Genomic DNA, 13,212 nt, shown 5'->3' on the forward strand with positions numbered 1-13,212 from the left:
TCATCGGGAAAGAAATGAATGGTTAGATCCCATACCTAAAATTGTAGAACCAGAATTAGATTTAGATGCAAAACTTAGGCAAGCATTGGTATCCTTAGCTGTACAGGCGAATCTACGCAAGAAGTCTTATGACAAGAAGGTATCTAAGGCTCTTACATATGATATTAATGAAAAGGTGCTTTTACGATCACATTTTAAGCCATCGAAGTTGTTGAAAAGAAATCGGAAATGGAGGCTATTGTACGACGGACCATTTGTAGTAATTAGAAAACCACATACAGGATGTTATCTAATAGCGGATCCAGCATCTGGCAGAATTAAAGGATTGTATCACCACCAGGATCTCAAGAAGTATAACGAGGCAAAGTAACAAGCAAAGGAACATTAGCCTAAGGTTTAACCTGTGAAACACTTCGGTATTCAAACACACCAATACGAGTACTCACACTTTGGCGAAAAACTATGGAGGTAATTGAAGATTTGATTTATTATGGCGTACGAAAAGGAAAGCACATTCCATTTGAGAGGACAGATTCTCAGTTAGTTTTAAGTTAGTCATAGGTGTAAGCGGTCCAAGTTGGCTGTTGGCATTGAGAAATGCCGTTATTGGTGAAAGAAGATACGGAAGGAAGTAGCAGATTGCCACCTTCCAACTCCAATGAATATATATGTATGGGAAATATTAGGTTAAGCAATTTCTTTTTCAGTCCTCAAGATGGAATGTTAGTCTTTAAGTGTACAGAGTACAGCCTATTGCGTGTAAACTGTGCGTTATTGTAACACCGCCATGAACTATACCTTTTGTTAGCGCGATCTTTAGGATTAAACAGATTTGTGTAGCCAAGTGTTTGAACTGTCAAAAGCAGTAAATAACAGAGAGAGAGAGAGAGAGTATCACGTAGTATTTGATAGTTTTCAGGAGATTCAATCTCAGATTCAAAGTATCATCTACGAACAGTAAGCCTCATAAAGATTTAATAGCTAAGCAACAAAGCATTTCCTTTATTCTGTTTTACAACAGCTGTTAGGTCATGTAGTCGAGAGTGCCACTACATGGAAACATATACGTCGTACTGACAAGTCTGAAGTATTCCTGATGGTAAACGTTTCTTCTTTAAACATCTAAGATGCACTAAAGTAATTAGCTATTTCACAGCCAAGCCCGACAATCGCCCAGAAGGAAGCGTGAGAAACTAGAAAGCTGTCACCAGATATGACTCACATTATAATAATAAAACTAAGATCTGATATTAGATTAAAGAATAGCCACTTGAAGGCACACGTGACGCATGTCATGCATCTAAGGTCACAAAAAATATCCTAGTGTAGTTGTGCTAGAATTTGTATATGTATATAGTGTATTTATGTTCATATTTGATCCTCTCCTCTTCCACTTCCCCATCCTATCCCATTAAAAAAAAGTGAGGATTAGAATTTGACAGGCTCATCTGAGTGCTCTTTAGACGGTTGAAGTGGAAACGAAATTTGTGGGAGAGATCCGTTAGCGAAAGTTTTGTTCTAATCGCGTATCGCGAGTAGCAATGTTGAGAGATTATAATACATTCCGCGAGTAGTACTTGCAGCCAGTAACTTTATGAAGCATGAATCTTCCGGAGAGAAATGCATGAGTATGCTCGACCAGTAGAGACAGAATTGGTTCAATCTGTGCTCTACATAAACAGTGACACTAAATTTTGAAGAGAAACGAAATAACAAGCTGCTTAAAACATTTGCTTTAAAAAAAATATTTACCTTTGTAAAAGGGAGAGAGAATAACCGAAATAATCGTGCCTTCATGCACAAGTAGTGGTATTCAATACGCTAATCCGGCGTGGCGTGACTGAAAAGGTTAACAGAATTTTGTGACTGTAAGCAAACTTAAGAAATGTATGTATGTATGTATGTAATTTATGGACATTGTTTAATCTTGTAATGTATTTACCTGTGAGTAACTTGAACTGTGAACTTTGAAATCACAATGTGAGATGGGAGATGTGAATTTGCAGACACCCTAAGACGTTCTAAACAAAATGCGAGTGATAAAGTGTACAAAATACGTGTGCAGTGACATGTGTACACGCAAGTGCAGGTAGTGACAGCGATCACAGCAAAGCATTTTGCAAACTATATGTAAAACGTTGGCTTCACTTACCTGTGTGTAAGCAGCATGGCAGGTCGCAGGGACTGTCGTGTCAAATCCTCGAAACAGACGGTGGTATTTTCTACCCAAGTTTTCGATACGCCGATCGACGATGGAGAAAGGACACTAGGCGTGTGTTTTCCGCGTGTTCTCATTTTAGCAGAGCGCGAGTGACACACGTTAAACTTCATACGAGCATACATGAGCGCGTGTTGCACTGGACTAGTAACCGGCAACAGCGCGGAGCTGCTTGCAGCTGGACTCAACAATTAACATTTGAAACACAACCGACGCGCGCGCTGTGGAGGCGTGTCATTGACCTTAGAATGTTTTCCGTCTCACAACTACGCAAGAGACATTGCTAAAGCTATCACAGTGAAACTTAATTATGAACTTTATTTATTCTCTAAAAAGAGAAGTCTTAGCTTCAAATTAATTTCCATTTAATCAGTCACGTCGGATATTTTGCGATAGATAGTTAAATAAAGACAAGGCATTACTGAGCACTGAAACGTTAACTGGAAGGGAAGGTTATCAATCCTGTCCAGAATCCTATAAAACCTTTACCTGTAAGTCTACATTATAGCACGAACCTAACACAGGTTTCTTTCTGTTTATTTGCATGTAAACGACATGACGCTTGATGCGAGACACTAGAGAGGCAACACGAGCGAACACAAAAAAGACGCTACCCAGGGTCGTGACCTCTCGGACGCCGCCGCTCACCGAACGAGAATAGACGTTGCAGACTCCGGTTAAGTGAGCGCGTGACAAATAAAAGTGTACAGTGTAGTGTCAAGTGAAACGTCCTGATTAACAACGACATTCTAAAAGAATATAATGAAACGGATAAAAACATTACGAGACCAAACAGGTCACAGGCAATTTTAGAGGACTGTTTAAGTAATTATTTCAATGTATCTGTGTATGTTTGTCTACTGACATGTTTTGTTTTCTAAATAGAGTATTATTCATTTATCTTTGTGTGTGTTAGACTTAAGATTGTTTTTTGTCATATTTTGTTTCACAGTAACAGCAATTAAGATAACAGTGCAAGGACACCTTACAATGAACTGAGAGAAGTGCCAAAGTGCACAAAAGACACTGAAAGACTTTATTTGTTTTCATAACTGTATTGGAAGCATAAAATAACTGGATGACAAACTCATTCCAATTTTATGTTAGAACGAAAGTAAACAGATGATAAAACACAGTAATGTCTTGAAACTACATGTGAGTCCTGATGATCCTTCCGGAATCATCATGCCTCACATGGGAGGCATTGTGACATTACAGCCTTTATCACTGCGATTTTTAACATGTAAAAGTATTTTTTTTCTGTATTCGCGTCAGTATGTGCGAACTTCTAACATATACCAATGAATGTTGTGACCAGATATCTTTGCCGCGCTCCTGAAAAGCGCAGAATATCACGATAGCTATAAACTGTTATACGCTGCTATCTATCAGTAAAAAAAAAAAAAAAAACGATGCACCTATGTTTCAAAATAACAATTGCCAATTTTTTTACTTCTGCAGGGAGCCGCGCCGCTCTCTAGCTGTTCTTCTGTGAATGTGTTGCGAGTCGGACGCAAAAGTATTGTGCTCCATACTGATATCATAATTTTATTGTAAATTTAAGAGTTTAAGTGATTAAAAATATATGTAGCCACAAACAAGCGAGAATGTGTGTCATGAAAATTCGCTCCACCGCCACAATGGGTGGCCATGTTAATGTAAGTTTCCGTTTCATAATATAATACTTGAAGCCTTGAAGTTTATTTAATTTCAAAGAAAATCTCTCAACCTTATTTTCATTAATTATACTTGTGATAATCATTTCTGTTTAAAAGATTTATGCAGCTTATGATCCAGCGTGTGTTCTGTCGGAACAGGAGGCTGTCGTGACGACATCGTTATAGTATTTATTCCAATTTCCTTCAGTTCCGTTTATATGTTCGTGCAAATCCAATTAGTTGGTCCCTTAGGTTTCTTTCATGTAACTTCTGTCTGTTTTCTCCGCGCGATCTTCCGCCGAAAAAAAAAATTCTGTTCATTTTTTAGTAATTTTCGATATCGCGAATGAGAAAAGACAGCCGCCTCCTGCTCCGAACGGAACACCACGACTTTTCTAACGTCGGAGAGTACCGCACGAATTTTCCGCTAAAAGGTAATGGAATTTCTTAAAGCTGGATCAATTACACATGTTGCTGCTGTTCTCCGACAAATCTGGTGTGATTAATAGTAATTTATTCTGTCACGACAAAAAGAACCAATTTTATTTTTACCAAAGCAACAAAGCTCTCAATTAAATTACGAAAAAAAAAAAAATCATACCAGAACTTCTTTAAAGTCTCACTTTTTGATGCAGCTGGAAATTTACAGAAATGTTTATTCTTGTGTTTGGAATATGTTTTTACATAATAACTACTCCTGCATCCAGGAAACTTGCACGAGTATTTCAATCTCAAACTCGATTCTTCTCTTCTTGTATGATCCATCCACATGTATCTGAAATGTTATTCAAACCAAAAATTAGGAACGAGAAAAAAGATCAGGTATGGTTTACATTGATTAATGTTAAAGAAAACTCAATGTAAAATTAATTTCCCTATCAAAAATCATATTAGCTTATGTCTAAATGCAGCTATCCTGTACTGAAGTATTGATAACTGTTATCATGGTTTGTACTCTGATGTGGTACTGCTACAAAATAGTGCAAAAACGAAACAAATTCTCATTTCTACTACGGATATGCACATCACTCGATATATAACTGCGTGAGCGTAGTTGCACTATATTCTATATTGAACACTACTTCGTTAAACAGAGTTATCAGGCAGTAGAACCACTGCTTACTGTACCATTCCAGTATATTTCAGCATCTAGATACCATGGTAGATACCAAATTCAACTGTACATTATCAGTAACAGTTATAGCTGTAAATCTGTATTACATTGTGTTGAGCATTAAAGTGCGAGAAGATTTCTACTGCATTGGATATTGCCACAATAAAACGTGTAAATGTCCAACTGCTTGAAGGACCTGCTTTGTGTGACTTCAAAACAAATGTCTTATTATGTGAGAACACAACCTTTGTCGATACAACAGCAACAAACACTTTTTACCTGGATAGAGTGTTATGTACTGTACAGAATATTTACTGTCGAAAACGGGAAATAGAACACACTCGAGGCATTACAAATCAATTGTAACACGTCCAATATTTGGTGTGCAGTAAACGGCACAATAAATGGTACTTATTATGTCACTAAGAGTACTTCGTGGCAAAAAGGAAGATGAATCAAAGTCAGAATTATATTCCATTACAGGATTCGGAAAGTTGAATACCAACTATGTCAAAATCTGCTAGCATGGGATTCTCTATGAAATACAAGGAAATATGAACAGAAATAAGAAATATACTTACCCTTTAAGTGAACTGAGCAATGGAAATTGTATTTCTTTGCAGGAACAAATATACAAGAGTCCACAGAACTTAATGTGATGATACAACCTCGTGTTCTATATGAAACAAAAGTAAAAAAGTAAATACTGAATCAGCACACCATCAAATATTACGAATGCATCCAAAAATTAAGCAGAATAATAGCAACATACTTACACTGCAATTTAAACAAAAAATCACGATCACGTTGCTACGATACCAAAACAATTATGGAAGACTACGTCATCCAATAGGAACACAAGACTATAAATTGCTAAACTTGCAGCGCTCCAAGTGGCCTGGGACCAAACCAACGTCGTGTTACCGGAAATCCCTATATGAGTTTCACCCCCCTGATAAAAACACTACATACGACAGAACGCTGCAGCGATGCTAGCGCTCCACGTGGTAACATGTCACATTGCAGTGAACAGAAGACAAGCGATTTCTTTGATCAAATCTACAGGGAGGCCCTAGATTTGATCAAATGTTGGACGACATTTGACGAAGTTCCTATTACACCATCAAATATCTTTGACAAAGATTTTGGACAAAGATATTTGACAAAGAAATTTGATAGTGTAATACCGGCCATATACATCAGCATACATACTTGGACATCCGACATTCACTAGTAGGGAAACCACTAGTGGATTCGTTCCCACGTTACAGAGTTGGAACACTTGCCAGTTCCTGTAGAGAATTACATGAATGATTTGTAATAATGCCGAACGTCCCACATACTCTCACGCACGCATTCTCATTCACACGCACCCTAACACAAAATACACATATTTACTAAGAATTCTTGAAATTATTAATATAGAAAAGCCACAGAGGTTTACTGAAACTAAAAACTTTCCAAATTTATATATGAACACTGAAGGTGTTATCAGATCATCGTATATAGTCACTGAAGGTGAACTATTACCACACTGTATTTATTTAAATTCTTGACTGTCGGAAAATTACGTTGTTTTTTTTATGGAATTTTACTAACTTCCTAAATACAACTATTTTTGATCTCAGGCTTTGACATATTGTTTGTTTTCACAACAGAAGGGTGTACATCAAATATGACGTTCCTCAGGTTATTCTTTTATTAGTTATTAATATTTTTGGTTTCGTATAATGTAAGTGGCCTGCCAGCGCTACTCCACTGCTTTCACACGCGCAGCTGCAACAGATGGTCGTGACGTCAGTCTGCAGGACACAACTCGTCCGTTACTGACCGTATAATACTCTATCGGCTTACATTGCAGCCCACATACATTCTGAAGTAAAGCTTTTAATAGACAAATGGGCGATCGCGCACTAATTGTGACGCCACACGAGTATTGCGTTTTGGCGGGCAGTGTTTTATCAACTTTATTATTTTGCATGTATTTCGTTTAAATTACTTCCTTGTGCCGGTAAGGAACACGTATCGTGCCTTTTCGCGGTTCAGCCAATTGCTCAGTGGGTATCTTACTAACTGAAAAGCCTATACTTTCACCGGACCTGGTAGTTACATCGAGAATCAGCGTTGGTGCACTGATTGCCAGCTTCTGCACTCTACGGGAGAAAAACCGACGCACCACAAAATATTTATCCGAAGATACGGATGTGTTGTACATGTGCTGACGAACAAATGATTACAATTTCAGAAAAATTGGATGATTTATTCAAGGAAAAGAGCTTCATGAATTTACCAAGTCAATAATGCTTCGGTCCATCTCTGACCTTAATGCAAGCAGTTATTCAGCTTGGCAGTCATTGGATATCCTCTTGAGTGATATCGCGCCAAATTAAGTCCAATTGAAGCGGTAGATCGTGAATATTCCTAGCTGGTTGCAGGACCCAGCCAGTAATGCTCCAAACATTCTCAATTGGGGAGAGACCTGGTGATCTTGTAGCCCAAGACGGCGTTTGACAAGCATGAAGATAAGTAGTAGGAACTCTCACCATGTGCAGGTGGTGGACCGTGCGGCTGGTCCCAGCGGAGGTTCGAGTCCTCCCTCGGGCATGGGTGTGTGTGTTTGTCCTTACGATAATTTAGGTTAAGTAGTGTGTAAGCTTACGGACTGATGACCTTAGAAGTTAAGTCTCATAAGATTTCACACACATTTGAACATTTTTGAACGTGTGCAGGTGGGGATTACCGTGCTGAAATGAGAGCCGATAGTGGCTTGCCAGGAAGGGCAACAAAACGGAGCGTAGAATATCGTCGTACTGCTGTGCTGTAGGGGTGCCGCGAATGATAACCACAGGGGTCTTGCATTTTTATTTCACGCGTCTAGTTCCGTAGTACCAAACGGTGGAGCAAATTTCCATGGTCACTGAACGTATCAGTACACGAAATTACAACTGGAAACTAATAATAGATAAAATTAAATGTTTATGAATCCTAAAATGGCGACAACCTATAAGTTTGTATAAACACATTCAACAATGTAACACAGGAGTAAGCTTAATTTTTCAAGGAACTGCTCGACGGATTAGAAGGAGTGACCCATGAGGAAACTCTTCACTTTAGATTAGAGAGCGCATGTATTACTGCTAAGATTTTTTAATCCTAGTGGTAGCTTGCAGAATATGGATGCAGGGGAATACTGCACGCCTTTCTGTACAAGAGTCAAGGAGGTGCGATTCAAAAGCAGATTGGATTTCCGCCTAGTATTAACTGAATGGAAGCAGCTAATTTTTTGGAGTAAGCTGATTCTGTTAACGAGAAATGACATTAAACAATATATGTATTGAGAGGCCAATGTCAGAATACCCAGACTAAACAACAGGTCAACAAGAAGTTCGTGAATTTATACTGTTTACTGCCGAAATCGCCCGTTTCTGAGCCAACAATACCCTTTGAGGATGGGAAGTTACCCCGAAATATAATACCATACGTCATAAGTGAATGAAATAGGTCTAAATTGTTTTCGTTACCCCTTTTTCTCTTTTTATAAAGTGGCTTTACTACTGAATACTACGTTCAGGAAACTGACCATTCCTGATGGAAAAATCATAAAATATTGCTAAGTACAGGGCTAACATGTGCAGCACAGTACTTTAGTATTCTACTCGATATTCCACCATATCCATGAGAATCCTTAGTCTTAAGTGATTTAATTATAGACTCAATCTCCCCCTGTAAGTATAAAGAACGGTGTATTTCAGATATCAGTCTCGGAGAGCCATTTTCCAAGACAGTTACATGATTCCCTGTAAAAACTAAGTTGTTATTTAATTCACCAGCTATGTTCAGAAAGTGATTGTTGACTTACCAGTAACAGAAACATTTTTGCTATGTACTGACTTTACATCCTCGACCTTTGCTTCTGACGAGACACCTCCTTTACGTCTGGCCATATGGTTTTGATTTTATCGTGCGAATCAGCTATTCTATTTGGGTACCACATACTCTTTGCCTTTCTAACAACATTTTTTAGCATCTAATGGGTTATTATAGCTCGATTGTGAGTAATTCTTACATTTTGATATAATTCCCACTTTGTTCTACATGACATCCTTATTCCACTACTCAGCCATCCAGACTGCCTTTTACTACTAGTACCCTGTTGCGTACGTACTAACGGAAATCAACTTTCAAAGGGCATGAGAAATGTGTAAGGAAAGCATTATATTTGTCATCTATGTTATCAGCACAACGAACATCCTGCCACTCTTGTTCTTTAATGAGGTTTGAGAATACTGTGTAATTCAGTTGGGTTAGATTTTCTAGATAGTTTGTAATTACATACAACAATTGCTTAAGTATAAAACCTTTTAGTGTTAAAATTTGTGCAGCATGGTCTGTAAGACCCTTCACCCTTTTACTAACAGGATGTCCACTTAATAATGAAGGATGAATAAAAGTATTGCCTATGGTTGAGCTACTGTTCCCGTGTACCCTGACTGCAAAAAATACAGTCTTCATCAGCTCATATGAATGTAGGAGATCTTCCAACATCCTTTTTCCTGCACATTCATACAGAAAATTAATATTCAAGTTACCTTATACAACTAATTTTTGGTACTTTGTATAATGTGAACCAAGAACCCTCCATAGATTGAGCAAAAGTGCACTGAAATCAGAGTTAGGAGACCGCTAAATAACTAAAATTAAAAGTTTAGTTTCACTAAATTCAACTGCCCCTGCACAGCATTCAAATATCTGTTCAGTGCAGTGCCTTGATACATCTACGGACCCAAATAGAATACTGTTTTCTTTTACGTACATGGCTACTCCCCGACTCTGCAAAGAACTCCTTGAAAAACAACCAGCTAATATGTATCCTCGTAAAAGACGCCCCTGAACTGTCAAATTATGTAAGTAGTGCTTTGATAGACCGATAATGTCTGAGTCAACATCTACGAGCAGTTCACTAACTTTATCTCTAATGCCTCTTATATTTTGATGAAATGTGCTAATTCCTTCACTATCTGCATACCCGACCTTATTTTTTAAGTGGTTCCTTTGTTAGAGGGACTTCCTTTGAGCAGGGATACCTATCAGCTGACTTCCGTCTAAAAACTGTGCAGCTCTAACGCTATCTATTACAGGAATTTTCCAATTCGTGATCCCACACCACCGCCCACTACACTAAGCTTTGCCAACCTCCCCTTCACATACCCAATGAGGTGCAGGCTATTCCTAGTGAAACCTGGTATATTGAGACACTCAGATGTCACCATTGCAATGTGAGCCATGCCCCCCGCCATTAGTGCCTTCTCAAGCCCCATGTTAACACGTCAGACGGCAACATTAAGATACGGGCGATCATAACACAGAAACAACTGCACGAAGTGTATAGTTGTGCTATCAGTTTAAGTAACTATCTTTTACTACTCCTTGTCCCTATCAAAACTATTCCCAGCCCCACCCAACAATCACTGCCTGATTCTCTTTCGTAAAATTCCTACATAACTCTACTACTTTTAAAATCGTCTGAGCCAACTGTTGTGTCTAGACCATACAGCCCAGACACAATGCTGTAGCCGATAGGGCACGCGAGGCTAACGCAGACGGGCGTGAAGTCTGGAACATGAGACTTATAAATGCACTAAAGAAAAATACGTAGCCTTTTTAATACTTAACTTTATTCTCTTGTTGGAATACATCTCTCCTGCATACTCGTAAGCTATTGGCACTGATACAAATGGCGCCTTGCTAGGTGGTCGCCATTTAACTTAGCAGAGGGCTATTCTACTGTCTATCTCTCGGCAAATGAGAGCAAGGCTTAGCACGTCCAATCGCTAGCTATGTTGTCCGTACAACTGGGGGCGAGGTCTCCTCAGTCTCTCGAGACCTGCCTTGTGGTGGCGCTAGGTTTGCGATCCCACAGTGGCGACACGCGGGTCCGACATGTACTACAGGACCGCGGCCGATTTAAGTTACCACCTAGTAAGTGTGGTGTCTAGCGGTGACACCACACCAACCCTGCAGTAGGCTTCACAATGAAGGTGGCCTGGTACTCAGTCGCCAACACTTCCTGCAACTGTTGGCCTACAGCTCTACCTAATAGCAAAACCTTCTTCTTTCTGTTCGAAACTGCAACTGTCGTAGGGTCCTTAACTACTGAGGTCTGCTGCAGGTTTCTACACCTACAGCTACAAGAGGCTCCTCTCCACTGGACTCTGACAGTTAGTCAAATCTATTGGTGATAGGCAAAGTACAACTGTCTGAATATCTTCTCCTCCTAGCAGCCTTCTTACCAACTGACAATTCCCATTCCCAGCTCTCTTCTCCCTGCTCATCCTATCCAGTTCCTCCTTTGCGTTTTGTAATTGCATCTGAAGAACACAAATCTTACGCTCCTGCTCTGCTATTAACTTATTTCTGCTACAAATTTCCGACCACAACCTGTACCGATTCCACAAACACTTCACACAATTTCTTGTTTAAAACCAAAAATTCAAGTGTGCACTGGAACACTCGACGAAACTAGACAGAGTAAGCGAAAGTTTTAACTGAAATATTTCACCAGAAACAGCAAGAAACATCGGCTGAAAACTACCGTACTATATTTAAAAATGACTACAATTCAGAAACAACTTAATTAAACACAGTGCGCGGAAGTTTCCGAAACTTTCACCTGAAACAGAACGAGACACCGTTGAAAACTATCAAATTTAATAACTGAATACATTGTGCAAACAATTTTGTCAGTACTTTAGAACTGTAAGCATACTGCTGATATTTGGAAACTGCTACATTTAATAGCCGTATACAGCGCACGAATAACTTTGTCAGTGCTCGGCCTTAGAACCGATACAGCCACAACTGCTATGAAATGAAATGGTGCCGCAGACCATCATTCCTGGTTGCCGGGCCATTCGGCGGGTGACATTCAGGTTGGTATCCCACCACTGTACGGGGCGTCTCCAGACACATTTTCGCTGATCAGTCATCACTAAGGACATGTCTACTCTGGTCAATGAGATTCCAGGCCGAATGTGCCCGACACCACTGCAAACTGGCCTGTTGGTATCAATAGTAGTTGGCGCAACAGACGGCGTGAACTCAGCCCCCTTTCTGTGAGCCGCCTATTAATGGTCCTTGTGGTCAATGAATCATCATTTGGCGTCGGATAGATGGTAATGACGAATCTTGGGCTCTGGGTACCTCTCTGACGACTGCACGGTCCTCACATTCTGTCGGCACTCTAGGTCGACCGCTTCCTTGTTCACACTGTGTTCCGCCGCGGTACACCCATTCCTACCGACATCGATGAATAGTTTCATCGCTCCTATTCAAATGTCGAGCGATATGCCAATTACGCTGACCACCTCCTTTGAGCCTAGCTACACGTCCTCTCTCAAATGCTGCCTATATTGTTCACGTGCCTATCTGCGAGGAACGGATACTGCCCAACTGAGTACACGGAAGGAATTTCGCAAAGACTTAATGTCCTAGTATCGACCTGTGTACTATCCTCGCCAGCTGCGAGATGAAACTGGGCAGTAGCTTCACACATTCCATCGGCCGCAAAAACTAAACAATTTTGCACTTTCCTTCGATATTGTTGTTGTGGTCTTCAGTCAAGAGACTGGTTTGATGCAGCTCTCCATGCTCTCCTGTGCAAGGTTCTTCAGGTTCCCAGTACCTACTGCAACTGACATCCTTCTGAATCTGCTTAGTGTATTCATCTCTTGGTCTCCCTCTACAATTTTTACCCTCCACGCTGCCCTCCAATACTAAATTGATGATCCCTTGATGCCTCATAATATGCCCTACCAACCAATCCCTTCTTCTAGTTAAGTTGTGCCACAAATTTCTCTTCTCTCCAGTTCTATTCAGTACCTCCTCATTAGTTATGTGATCTACCCATCCAATCTTCAGCACTCTTCTGTAGCACCACATTTCGAAAGCTTCTATTCTCTTCTTGTCTAAACTATTTATCGTCCATGTTTCACTTCCATACATGGCTACACTCCATACAAATACTTTCAGAAACGACTTCTGACACTTAAATCTATACTCGATGTTAACAAATTTCTCTTCTTCAGAAACGCTTTCTTTGCCATTTCCGGTCTACATTTTATATCCTCTCTACTTCGCCCATCATCATTTGCTCCCCAAATAGCAAAACTCCTTTACTACTTTAAGTGTCTCATTTCCTAATCTAATTCCCTCAGCATCACCCG

This window comes from Schistocerca nitens, chromosome 1, assembly GCF_023898315.1.
Source record: "Schistocerca nitens isolate TAMUIC-IGC-003100 chromosome 1, iqSchNite1.1, whole genome shotgun sequence".
Lineage (NCBI taxonomy): Eukaryota > Metazoa > Arthropoda > Insecta > Orthoptera > Acrididae > Schistocerca > Schistocerca nitens.